The sequence below is a fragment of the Platichthys flesus genome, chromosome 16 (assembly GCF_949316205.1).
Source record: "Platichthys flesus chromosome 16, fPlaFle2.1, whole genome shotgun sequence".
Taxonomy (NCBI): domain Eukaryota; kingdom Metazoa; phylum Chordata; class Actinopteri; order Pleuronectiformes; family Pleuronectidae; genus Platichthys; species Platichthys flesus.
In genome coordinates this window covers 18072478-18086176 of record NC_084960.1, presented here as the reverse complement: position 1 = coordinate 18086176, position 13699 = coordinate 18072478, and positions in this window count along the sequence as shown.

Genomic DNA, 13699 nt, shown 5'->3' with positions numbered 1-13699 from the left:
GTTTGGATCCATCTTGAGACGATTCTCCTCACAGACTTGATCCTTTATATGAAATATAAACAAACAATGGAAAGTTGATGGCACTGTGTCGGTGAGATGAGGGAGGTGTGGTGTTGGTACCAGGCAGGCGATGAATCGATGAGTCTTTTCATTCCTCAGCTGTGTCAGAAGCCTCGTCATCCATCAAGAACCAGTGCTGCAGTGTGTGTTACCTGCACGACTCATACCTACAAACACACATGTAACAAATGTCTATTTATTATCCAATTATTGTATTTTTTTTTTCATGTTGTAGTTTTTGTAAAGAAATCCCCTGATTATCTTCGCCAGTCAGCTCACAGAAGTAACTCAGTGATGGCAGACGTCAAGATACATCGTTGAGGGTCGACCAATGACAATAGATAAAAACATGTAAATCAATACCTACTAGCTGTAAATAAAACCTGGAGTCTCCTGGAAAATCTGCGACAACCAATTAAAGAGCAGCCTCAGGTCACATGGTTCAAAAAAGTATAAGTACCCACATCCAAATCTGTTTGGTCAGTATGCCAAACACCAGGAAGTATATGTATTTCGGCGGAAATTAACCAAAGGTGCTGCATCGCACACTCTGTTGCAGTCTGTTTGTAAATGACTTCCTATCCAGCCTGCTTGCTTGTTTATTAACATCAGGGAAAGCCTGTTTAACGTCAGGACGAAATCTAAGGGTGGTTAAAGGAAGTGCTCATGAAGTAAACATGGGCGAATGGGGATCAGGGCGGTGTCTCACGGATATTAGTGCATTTACTTGGAGCAAGTATCTTTTCACCTCTGGTAATTATTTTCATAAAAGATTTTGTCTGCATTTGAATTTCAAGTTGAATTAAAAAGGTCCTAAACAGTTTCAAATTGAATTTGTTCATAGCAGCAAACACCTGCACGCATCAGGGAACATAAGACCTAAAGTCTATCCCTTAAAACCAGCTTAAATATTTCTCATATTAAGCTGAAATGTGTGCTGAGTATATGCTCTTTGGTTACTTTTATATTTATTCTGAACATGAATGAAAAATAAGAAGTTTATACTTTATTTTATTATTCATTTGCAATAAATAACCTTTAAAATGTCAATCTCCACTCGTGTCAGGTTTAAAAGTCATTGATTTAAAATGCATGAGAGTCTCACATGGTTTAAAAAGATTTACAGGCACCAGGACTGAATAATATATTGATATTTAATGGTGGAAAAGAAAAACGTTTGTCTCTGTGTTCCCATAAATCCTCAGCGAATCAGACTGAGGATGCAGTTAGTGCTGAAGTGTCGTTCATAATTACTGTAAACACGGGGGGAGTCGTTGCTGTTCATCAACCTCGTCGCCCCTCCCACACGCCTCTCTTGTTCCTCTGCAGACGCGAGTGTGCCACACGTCAGAGAGTCCAGGTCTGTTTCTACCATTAAGCGATTCGAATTTTATTGAAATTCTTGTCCACGTCTCAGTCCACTCACCGGGTTGAAATCAGTGTTGCAACTGTAGGAAACCCCTGGTTCAATAATTCAATTATTTAGCATTAAAACTGGCCCCAGAGTGCAACAGAGACCGCTGCTGTCATCATTCAACGTGTCTTGTTCTTGGCTCATTATCTATGAGCCTGAAGTCCTGACACACTCAGAGCATGAAATCCCTGAATATTCTGCTCACAAAGCTGTGCAGACGATTGTGTCTGATTATAAACATGAACAGAACTTTGAAAATCATTGACCTGACTTGAATGAATCCTTTGAGAAATGTTGAGTTTCTACTTTGCATCAACAACTTTTTCTCGATTTATTACAATGTTTTCAGTGTAACTGTATTTTTATTTGATTTCATAATTTTTTCTTAAGTAGCTGTCTTAGGGCGGCACGGTGGAAAGTGGTTATCAATGTCGCCTCAAAGAAAGACTGTTCTGGGTTTGAACCTGATCAGTGTGATCAGGGCAGGTCTGCTCGCTCTGATTGGTTCAGTGGACCGATTTCTCTCTTGTCATTGATTGCGTTTAATTGATAATCATAAAAACTTGCAGTGCCAGTAAAAGTGATCTGAAGTAGAAAGTACAGATATTTGCAGGTTATATGAAGTGGGGACAATTAGGCATTACTATAACTAACACTGTCAATTCACAGACAACAAAATTCTGTTTTTTTGTTTGTACGTATTGTTTTTATATGTGAGTCTTATATTATTATTGTTTGCAATGCAGTGATGTAAATTAATTTAATTACTGCACTTAAGTTACATTTTAAAGTACATTTTCTTCTGTTTGGCAAAAATACAACTTAGCATGAAAACCCACATACACTAAGATAATTTATTTGGTAGCAGTTTAACTGTCCAATAGCGAACACATGTTTAAATGGATCTTATCAACAGCAATGAAATGCTTATTAATGTGCTAGTGTTGTTGATTCAGTAAAGTTATGCACTAGCTAAATGCATGTGATCTTAGTCTCCATACTGACATCTGGGTGTATTTAATTAGTTTAGTTATTGTGCATATGTCTTCTAATTCATAAACAGTGCTAGAATGATTATGATTGTGTTGTGTTTGGCACACAATGTCTCTTATTTGAATATCACTGCAATAAGCCATTCTGAGTGACCATTTTCTGGAAGCCAGTCACGATCATTGTTTCATTTAATTATTCCTGGCAGCAATTTCCATCTTTGTAGCTCCCTCTGTAAAATTAAGGTCAAAGGTGCTGCTGCATTTTACGTGGCCGTCGTCTTTGCCGCAGCGTCCTTCAAGATGTGAGGCCTGGCTTTTGAGCTTGTCCGCAGAGAGTTAGAGTGTCAAAGTTTAGATTGATGTGCTCAGACAGTGGGGCGAGAGGGTCACCTCCACACTCCTCACGGAGACTCGCCGTTAGAATGCAAAACTGTGAAACTGACAGAGGCTTAAACCCCATGGAGTGATGGCGCTAAAAAAAGCCACATGAAGCAGGTTGGAATGGGAGGCCACTGTGGTCCCTGGTTAGCCCCACTTGGGTCCCAATGTGCTGGTTTGGAAACAGGGCCATTTAAACTGTTGTCCTATATGACGTAACACCTGTTTGTCTGCAAAAACTTAATTTCTCTCTTTGCTAAAACTGTGACGCTGCAGTGTATAAGCTCAGTTTTCACGTAAGTGTTATTGCGTCGGCGACACCCAGTTGCTGAAGGCATGATGTTTTCCATCCCTGTGTTTATCCCATAGTTGTGAATATGTCAACCCCACCTAGGAATTTGTTGGTCAAACGTCCAAGTCGCTATGAATGGTAAATGGTAAGTTCATATAGCTTTTGTAGACTTGATGACTTTGGGCAGCACTCATTTTCTATGAGGGGCAATCTGGGGTTGAGTATCTTGCCCAGGGTCACTTCGGCATGCAGTTGTGGAAGACTGGGATTAAACCGCTGACTTTCTGGTGACAGGAAATCCGCTCTACCCCCTCACCCAAGGCTGACTCAATGACCACTCTATGACCTCACATGCTTTTTTCGTTGTGAAAGAGAAATCTTGTCACCCCAATCCTTTCAAATCACACAGATTAACTGATTATAGTTTAGTGGTCAAAGGTCATGGTGACCTCTTATGAGTGTGGATAGAAAACTGTATGCAGACTGACACTGTGCTGGTTAGCGGAGGAGATATACAACCACTGGGCAGTATTTCTATTTTTCCTCACTTGCCAATACTCCTTTCAGTCATGTGACCCTTTCTGTTGCACCAAGGGGAAAATAGGTTTTTTACCAAAAAAAATGGTAATTCTTTGCAGAACACTGTCAAACACTCAAACACTGCAAACTGCAATTAACCTGACAGCCTCCAGGGGCCACTACAGCAGACCCTTTGTCCTCTAAAGTGCATTTTCCTATTGTACACCTCCACAACACTGTACCTGATTTTCATTTTTCATTTATACTCTGATTCACACTCTCCCTGCAGCCCCGACCCACTTACCCACCAGCCTCATCCTCCCTCATGCTGTCCCTCTCTGACGATGTGTCGATTGTGAGTGTGTGTGTGTGTGTTTGTGTGTGTGTGTGTGTGTTAAGACTTGGATTTATGCATGAGTGGGGTGATGAGGCCTATCCAGGCGTCTTACTGTTCTCGGAGCAGATTAAGACTTTCAGTACTGTATCCGTCACACATGCTTTTGACTTTCCAGCATTCCCTCCTCTGCAAATTCATGACCTCAGGTCCTGTCTGCTGAGACAGGATAGGACATCTATTGACTCACAATCTCAATCTTTGCCCTGATAATATCAGCAGTCCGTAGTCAAGACTTCTTCTGCATGTGTGTCACTTACTATAACATTAAATCAAGGGTCTGTCTGTTGCTGTGATGTCAGCCAGTGGTCAGATTCACCTTTTACTCACAAAGTGTAGAGCATCTCTTGCAGCAATGCACAACAGATTGTCTGAATGGACAAGTTTGTAGTAATTGCACTCACCTTTGATGCCGCGATGGATTTGCATGTCTCGGCTCCCAAATAGATTCTTGTTGCCTTTGATTTCTCTCACAGGATGGAGGTTCAATCTGTTGCTGCGTCTTTGAAATATTACAGGAGCGTCATCTGGGATTCAAGCTGCAGTTCAAATGAAATGATGACATACTGTAGCTCTCCCCATTCCTCTTTGGTCTGGAGCCATCTGTCCTTCCCGCCTCCGCCCTCCACTGCTGCTTCCTGCGTTTTCGGGAGCGAAGCAGATGTGCAGATATGCTGCTATTTGTTTGTTGTTGTAAATAACAGCGCTACAGCTTTGGTTACATGTGGATTCTGAACTGGAGTCTGGATTTGTTGGGAAGTCCGTGAACATGATGAGGATTGGAGTACGAGATCCTTACAGGACAAATGCTTGGCTGAAACATTTTTAACCAGTTGTGGTTAAGTGGAGTTGTACAGATTACATTTATTTTTACAATTTATATGACCATTGAGAGTCACCCTTTGTTTTTAATTTGGCTATGTAGGCAAACTTGCTTTTCTTGGGTCATGTCCACTAGCTAGACATACATCACACTTGAAGAGACATCTATCATTATTGACATGTTGCTTCTCTGTGGAGGATGATTTAATGCTTCATGTTGAGAGGTCATGGTCACTGACGTATACATCCAAGTATGCTGTTTTGTAGAAATTGAATACTTTCCTTTCCTTCTATGTAAATGTGAGGGAAGAACTAAATCTATAATGGCTCAGGCGTTATGTCCCATGAGTAGTTCACAAACTATATTTTGCTAAAAAGAACACTCACATAAAAAAGGATTCTTTGTTGTCTACAACTCTTTACAATTTTGTCAAGCTGCAGGTTTGCTAATGTACCAGTGATCCTGAGTGCAGCGTGGGAAAAGCCATTTAAAGACAAATCTCTTCCGACTACACCTTGGTTCAAAATGTAAATTTTTTTTAATAATAAAATAATAATATTAATTCAGTTTAGTTGCATTTATATGGCATTTACATATTGCACTTTGTAGTTTGGCCTTTTCGAAGCAAATTGTACTTACTTCATTCTTGTGGTTATGGGTTTGTTCCCTCATGGTTGAATGCACTTATTGTTTGTCGCTTTGGATAAAAGCGTCAGCTTAATGAAATGTAATGTAATGTAAAAAGTTGAAGGGTTCATCCTCTGGGAAAAATGAGCTGCTACTTTTGCCTGAGGGAAGTGAAGTAATGCAATGCTTAAGAATGTTGGCAAACGAAAACAGAATAAAACTAAAGTGGCACACAGTAGAGCACATACCTCTGCCAAGGCCAAACAGTCCCATTCAATTCTGCACCAAAATCAATCATGTTTTTTTTGGACATAGTTTTATAACTATTGAAGATGCATTTAAACTGTTAATTCTGTACTGTATCTGCAATGAAACCAAATTCAAACCCCCTAAATCCTGATTTTTATTTTAGTCTGTACCAAATTTCAAAAACTCACATAAAAAACATCCTTGGTGTCAAAACAAAAAAACAAATGTCTTAAAAACAGCAAAATGACACATCATACAAGCCTCCAATGACTTGTTAGTTCGACAAAAGTGTTTAATTTGTTATGATTTTTAACAAAATGGAGAGCGAACATTTGCCATTTTTGTTGCTTGAAATTCCTTTGCTGAATGTGCATTGCCGTTGTTTTTAAATTTAACTTCTTCTCTTACCTCACCTTTTCTTTTTTCTATTTTTTTTTTTCTTACCTGGCTGCCTTGCCCTTGAACTAGGTCAGTCTTCCCACAGCTTGTGTGTGTAGGGTACAAATTGATAGCAGGCTTTGAATGTCATATCTAATTAGTCTCTGGGTGCCTTTGTTTCTCCCCTCACCCTTCCTTCCCACCCCATCTCTCAATGACTTTGTTCCATTAATGCCAACCTTGGCCTTCAATTTGTTCTTATCCAAATGAACGGTCAATAAGGCTGCTTAATCATGCCCTACATGTGCGACATGTGCCAAGAATTCACTCGATACGTGGCAAGAATCCACGGTCACTTCCTCCATGATCATGTAGTCACTTGAACATTGCGTCACACACTGCTCAGGGTGGTGCACGTGCGATTTAAGAGAATATCTGTATTGTTTTGTCTATTGTGCTCTAAAGTAACAGCGGAAACTGAGCTTTTAAACAAATATGTCGTTTACATTAAATATTTGTTATAAATCTACACACATTGGATCATGGCTTCAGACAGAAGCTAACAAAAAGCAGGTGTGTGTGGCAGGCAACCATTGCATGTAGGCTACTAGCTAAAATAAATGTCGCTGGAAGATTTTATACAATGTAAGTAACTAACTGATATAGCTATTAGCCATTAGCTCATTAAGGTCTCAAACTAATCTGTTAGAAATGATTGTTGTAAAAGGAGTCTTAGACTTGAGGGCTTCATAAATTATACTGTTTACTTTGGCAAATAAAAAAAGCTGTATCTTTGTATTTCAGTCGTGTACGTCTGACTTAAAGGATGTGGATGGTGTCTCTTTACAGGAAACCACAACCTTTAAGCTAGCTACCTGAACAAAGTTATATTAATTAAGATTGTCCGATGATTCGAATGTGTCGAGCCCGGTCCCGTCCGGACCTGACAGGGTCGTGTTCGTTGATTCGAGGTTCAGATGGGAAAGGCAATGATTAGACAAATTCAATGTTCAAAAGTTTCACAGTAACAAGTTTATTGCATAAGAACAATACTTACAGAGAGTCTCTTGGGTTCTGACGGACACGTCACCATGTTAACTGGATCATGTCGAGAAGAAGCGCACACACATCCTGAGTCCACAGTATTTATAAAGACACAGGGGGCAACACAGAGGCGGTTATTTTTCTTTGAAGGATTCAGTAATTGGCCAGATGTATACTGTTTCCTCAAAGTGCAGTTTTTTGCAAGCACATCACTTTCAACTGACCAGGTGTCCCACTACTGTGGCCTTGGCCAACAGGGAGCATGCTTCATCGGAGAGACACATATTAGACAGAGAGGAGGATCTTTTTCTCACCACGTTTCATGAAACACCTCTTTGTATTAATTCTGGCATGACCTCTCTCTTTCCTGAGAACCTGTGCTTGTTGTGCAAACCCTGTGTCTGAGTCAAAAAGATAGACATCATCCCAAGAAAAGAAACAGTTGTAGCATAAGCATTATTGATTATATAGATTATACAGCTAATATTTATTCACAGGATATAGGTAAAATATAGTCACAAGATACAGAGAAACAGATATCTCAACAATTGCAATGGGTCATTTTCCTTTTTCTTTGGAAAGAATTCCCCAAATATTGCACTAAAGTTGTATTTAAGCTAGTAATAAAAACTCTGTAGTTTTTAACCTACAAATGTGACGACATAAGGATGAGTACCAACTTGTGAATTTGTCAAACAATACAAGATACTTGGCTGGTGTAAGAGATCTAGCATCCCATAATCAAATAAAGAGCAGCAATGTGACATTAGCTTGTGTGACCTAGCATTCAGGGCCATTTAAAAGATCAGTAAGCAAAGTTCAAAGACAGTGCCTAGTTTGTATATCAGGTTCTGCTAATCCCACATAGCTCGCAGAAATTAAGAATGCAAACCAAACAGAAGCTCAAGTCTCGGGAGGTTAATTATTTGCTTTTTGGCCTTGAAAGTACAGCTCACTTTGCTAGGCATGCTAATGATAGCAGCATGCATTAGCGCAGATAGTTAGACATGAATGTTTTGCTCTTGTGCTTTGGAAAGGCTGAAGACACAATCCTCTAGTCACTATTAATATCTACCCCGTTGACACGTACCTCAATATGTTGTTCTTGAAGTCGCTAAGCTGTGGTCGAATAATTTGTCTTTGCTTGAGCAGTTTCATGAACAATCAGATGTAAGTCAATTGTCTGATTGTGATTTACCTCAGTGTTCACACGAGGTAGTCACCAAGCTCTCCATTGCCGTTGCTCACTGGCTGCGGTCGCCACCTGTCAACCACTTTACAGCTCCACATAAAAGAATGCACAAGACTGTAGGTAAATCACATTTACAAGCTGCTTCTCGGATTTGTATTGATGCATAATGTAAAGTTGCGGCTGAAAAGGTCTGAATGGAACTGCAGCCTTTAAAAATTGAACCAAATTGCTGAAGCGTAATGGATTAACCCCTTTTTTAGGCTTTATCTGCAGAAAAAAATAAACGACAACAAATGGGTTGTTCCTGCATCACAGCCTCCTAAAAGCAGGTTAATTTCCTTCTTTGTATTGATCATCAATGGGTGAAATAGGAGTCTGAAAAGCTGAAGTGAACTCCATCACCTGGAGGAATATGCTACGGGCTATTGGAGGAAAGTGAAATATCGCTTTATTATCACATCCCAACAGCTCGTTGCACTGCCATGATCCACAGGTTTGTCCGCTTGATAAACAGCGCTGCCCTTGCTGTCTCAATAATCTCAGCCAGTCGGTCTGAGAGCCCTCCAAGGACCAAGGGATATGTCTGCTTTTATGAGCGGTATCTATGTAGACGTGACAAAATATTTGTCCTTCTGAAATGTTGCCCCCTGCCTTTGTAACTGTTCTAAGATTTACACACGTGCTTCTCTTCTTGCTGCAGCTGCCGCCTTTGCTCCTGTCATTAGTGACCAGCATGCCTCTTTGCCTCTCGAGGGAAGCTGGGAACAGGGTAGGTAAATCTCTGGTCCTGCGTCGTGCCCTGTGTGAGACTGGTCATTTCACGGTCGTGGGAACTGTGCTAATATGCGCTGCAGGTTGGTTGTCCCCGGGATTCAAACTGAGCTTTCTTAACTCCTCTTGCTCATGCTTACTCCTAATTGGTATTGGTGCCGTCTTTGGTAATAAATTCAAAGGGAAACAGTGGCACTGAGCGGTGGACTGGTTCACAGGAAAAGTGTGGGAACATTTTCTCACAAGTCTCACTTTTCATTTGGAGAAAACCAAAAAATCCTGACAGTGAAGATCCACTGCTTAACCCTTGTAAATTATGCAATAAATCATTTTTTCAACCTGAGACTCATTGGCCTTGGCTCAATTTCTGTGATGAACGTATAAAGGAACTTATATTCAGGGACTTAACACTTTACACCCCCCCCTACACGTTAAGATTACATATGTGATGTTCGGGTCCACTGGACCCAGGACTACATAGAGTGTTAAATTGTATATTTCAATCACCTCTGCTCCCACATTCCTGCCCATTTACGTAAAAGTTCTCTGCCAGTTACTGCATCCCACAAGGATTCTGTTGATTCCCCTTTGGATTTGAAAACTCCAGCATGGATAATAACCCCAAAGTATGCAAATAAATGGGTTTGGTCCATCTCATTCTAGCTTTCTACGAAAACACACTGTCCCTCCAAATTAGTGCAATCCAGAATGATTTTCGTAAATGAAAAGTTCGTAAGAAGGCTTGATGTCCTGCACATGAGTCACTGCTATCCGTGTCGGCCCTGATTGCACCTTATTACATTGGTAGCCATGTGGGGTGGCTAAAGTGCAAAAAGAACATTAAATTGTCATCATTTTTTGTCATCCATATGTTGGCTGCTGATGGCCTGGCCTGGATTTGGGACTGGCTGCAGATGAACTTTTTACGTAGCTGGCTGATGGTCAATCTCATCCTCTTCTTCAAACTCACTGTCAAACTCTGAATTGACAGAAACATGATCTTCATATTCTCTAAACTCTTCCCCTTCATAGTCTTCCAAAGATTTTCTCTCTTCAAAAATAATTTCTAGATACTGTATCTGTTCATTGGGGCTCGTGTGTAGACTGACATGAGTGTGTTCAATTTCTAATTAAGTTCAATAAATAAACGTCAATACTGATGAAAAACCTTGTTCCATATTCGTTTTTTCCAATCATATCTTGATTGTAATTGATGTTTCTTCGTTTAATTGCATTTTATCACAAAAAAAGAAAAGCACTTTTATTCATGAATGTGATTTAACAGGGGTTAATGACAAATATTAACCATATATGCTGTTTATATTGCTTGTAATTGGGATAAAGTTAACATCTGTTAAGGATTTTGACATATATTGTAATAGCTGTATCGATTGAAAGACATAATAATGCGGGGGGTCCACCAGACCCACGAACATTGGCTGGGTGACCAAAACATGAAGACCACACAAGGGTTAAATAGAGTATCTTCGTACACAGAGTAAAGAACAGAAAAAAAAAATTGTTGCACATCTAAACGCAAGGATTTCAAGTATCAAACTTTTCATCCACAGATGAATGGCTTAATCAGGAATATGTGAGCTGTCTATTCAACTTTTTACACAGAAACTGGACTTTTAGACTCAGTCCATTCTAAGAAATATGTTATTGATTCGTTGCATTTCATACTTCCTCTCCGTATGATGTCATTTTGAAATTGCGCTCTTCTCTCAAACCCCACCCAGCCGGTACCAGTCCAGCCTCTCTGGTATTTGAAGGATCATTGATGTCAACTTTTCCGACACCTAGTGGCCTGGCACGCTTTTCTAAGCATTTGTAGTCGTTTGGATGGCAATATTTTGGAAAAAGAAGGTAGAGTAGATGAATATAATCGTCTGCAGGACTGTACACAAGGCCTGAGACATGAACAACTTTGGCAAAAGCTGCTTACCTGCTAACCACATGTCATCTGTGTGTTTTGTGGTGGATAAAAATAGAATTGTAAACACCTCAGTAAGTTTAAGTGGTATTGTATTGTTTTGTGGACTTATGACTTATGTCATTAATGGTTATTTATCTACTGATCCTGTCCTTAAGAGCTGCTACAAAAGTACACATGGTGACCTACAGTGTATTTTGTTTCTTCTTTTTCTTCAAAAAAAATATTGCTTTTGACTCTGCCTTTAGCAAAAAAAATCATTTCACTGACACGACACTCACTCACCATGAGCTGTAACTCCACCGACTTGTTCTCGTAACAGCCGGAGGAGGAAGGTCATTATAGCTGCATGTTACGGCTCATTGCTCCGCTAAGTGACCAAAGTAAAAAAAATCTAAACATTTTCCATTTACTTTAACCTAAGGTGCATTCTGAGAAACTAGCAGAGCTGAACAGTTTGTATTTACCATGAAAGAGAATTACTTGAAAAGAACAACCTGAAACCCCTTTAAGCCGACCATCAGTCGATCTCAACAGGAACTCCACCGTCCCCATGCTGGTTGAACAGGAATACAAAGTATGTGCAGCACCTCTCATTTAGCAGGAGAGTAATCACTCTGGGATAACTAGCTAAGGTGCTAAGTAGGATTCATTTAGACCATGATTGGTGTCGTCAGTTGGTTCAACCAGGCAGCTTTATGCTGAAATGATCAATGCTCATTCATGTTTGGACCCTGATGCGCTCCGTAATTATGGGATATTTTTCCAGCAGGTTATGGATGAGCACATTACTGCTCATCTTGATGGTGTTCCTCATCCATTCTCTCCCAGTCCTTGGCACATTCACACATGGAAGAAACCCTGACCACGCTGCCTTGGCTCGACCTCGGAGGACGAGCTGCGCCTGTCAGGTGGCGTGTCCTCCCAACGAGCCACTTGGCTGAAGTTGATAATGAATAAAGGGCCTTTCAGTTGCAATTCACCATCTATGTTAAGGATATGCTGTAAGAAGTACCCCACTGTAGCACTGGTATGTCTGAGGACACGGATAGAGGCGTTTCTTTGATCGGACAACCAGCTACATCTTCCACCAAACTGCCCCTGAACCATCATCAAACCATCCCTTTGTGCCTCCAAACACCCAGCCCTTCTACTTTAAATAAGGGCTGATACATGCTTTTTAATTATTTTCTTTATTTCAGGGGTAAGAAGAGGATTAACTTGATATCAATGGCTTGTTTATTTTGTTTCATTCCGTGTTTCTTGTTTATGCTTTTTCTTATCATTCCCTTTTTTTTCTTGCTATAAACAATGTAATGTTAATAAGGTGACTTTTGAAACCTAGAAAATGTTCCAAAAGGAAAAGACTCGGTGCCTTCTTTGTCACAAGTTCTTTTTCTACTGTTCTTTAGCTAATCCCCTAACTATGGGCTTTTGGACCTGTCGAATCAAACCCTCTGATCCTGGAATGAAGACTTCAAAACCTCGGGCTTCAGTCCTCATTGTCGCCACCACCAGTGTCCCGCTCCAGGGATATTTTCTGAATGTTGGAAAGACCAAAACCAGATACTTCCTACAGGTATAAGCACCAAAAACATAAGCAAAAAGTTAACTGGTATGTACTTTCTTAAAAAAAAAAAATGCAGAAATTTCCTTCTTAGTGCATAAAGAGGCCGGACAGTCAATTGTTGCAGTTTGTCATTGTCTGTGCTTGCATGTTTGGGGACCCTTTCATGGCCCCGGGGCCCTCTGCAGCAGCTTAGTCTGATCACTGTTGGCTTTGGTAACACATTGTCTTGCTGTGTCTTGAGCACAGCAGCAGGAAGCAGAGGGGGGAAAAAAAGAGGCATGGAACCGATGTGTCCTCATCCTGGACAGAGTGGGGAGCAGACAGACGGCAGCTTGGGCGCTGTCGGGCTCCACTGGGAACCCTGGCACTAATTGTGTAGGGGGGAAGAAGATTGTTTTGGCTATAATGACGGATCTGTTTGTTAACCCTCTGACCTTGGATTGGGAGTTTGTCCACTCGCTGTGTGCCAGCCAGCCGACTGATGTTAAGCACTGTACTGGAAGTAATTTGAGGCTTTGATTATGAAGGAAACAGCCTTGAATAAATGTAAACGTTGGCCATGTGATTCACTTCTTAATAATGAAGCCGAAGCACTTATCATTGTTTGGGAGTTTTTTTTCATCACTGCCTCCTAGATTGGATTTGAGATTGACGACAGTCCATGATGCTCAAATCTCATTAGTCACAATGTCAAGCTTTGACTTCCACAAATCCTTCCTCCACGTATGTAAAACCGGCGGACGCAGAGGATAATTCTTCTTCCAGATCTGACGCCTTGAAGGGTAGAGCCATGATGGAGATGTCTGTCACAGTTGCCAAGGTTCGGTGTCAAGGCTGAACAAGAAAGACATAAATAAATCGTATGAGGTTGTGCGACGATGCGTGTTGTGTTTCCCGTTGTGCTTGTGTCATGGCTTTAGAACTCTGGGTCAGCAGGTCCATCACGTAGCCCCTCAGTTTGAACTATTGGTTGGATTTCTGTGACACGTGCGGCAGATATTCAAGGCCCCCTGTGAATGAGTCCCTCTGACTCTGATGACTCTTTAACCTTTTCACCCAC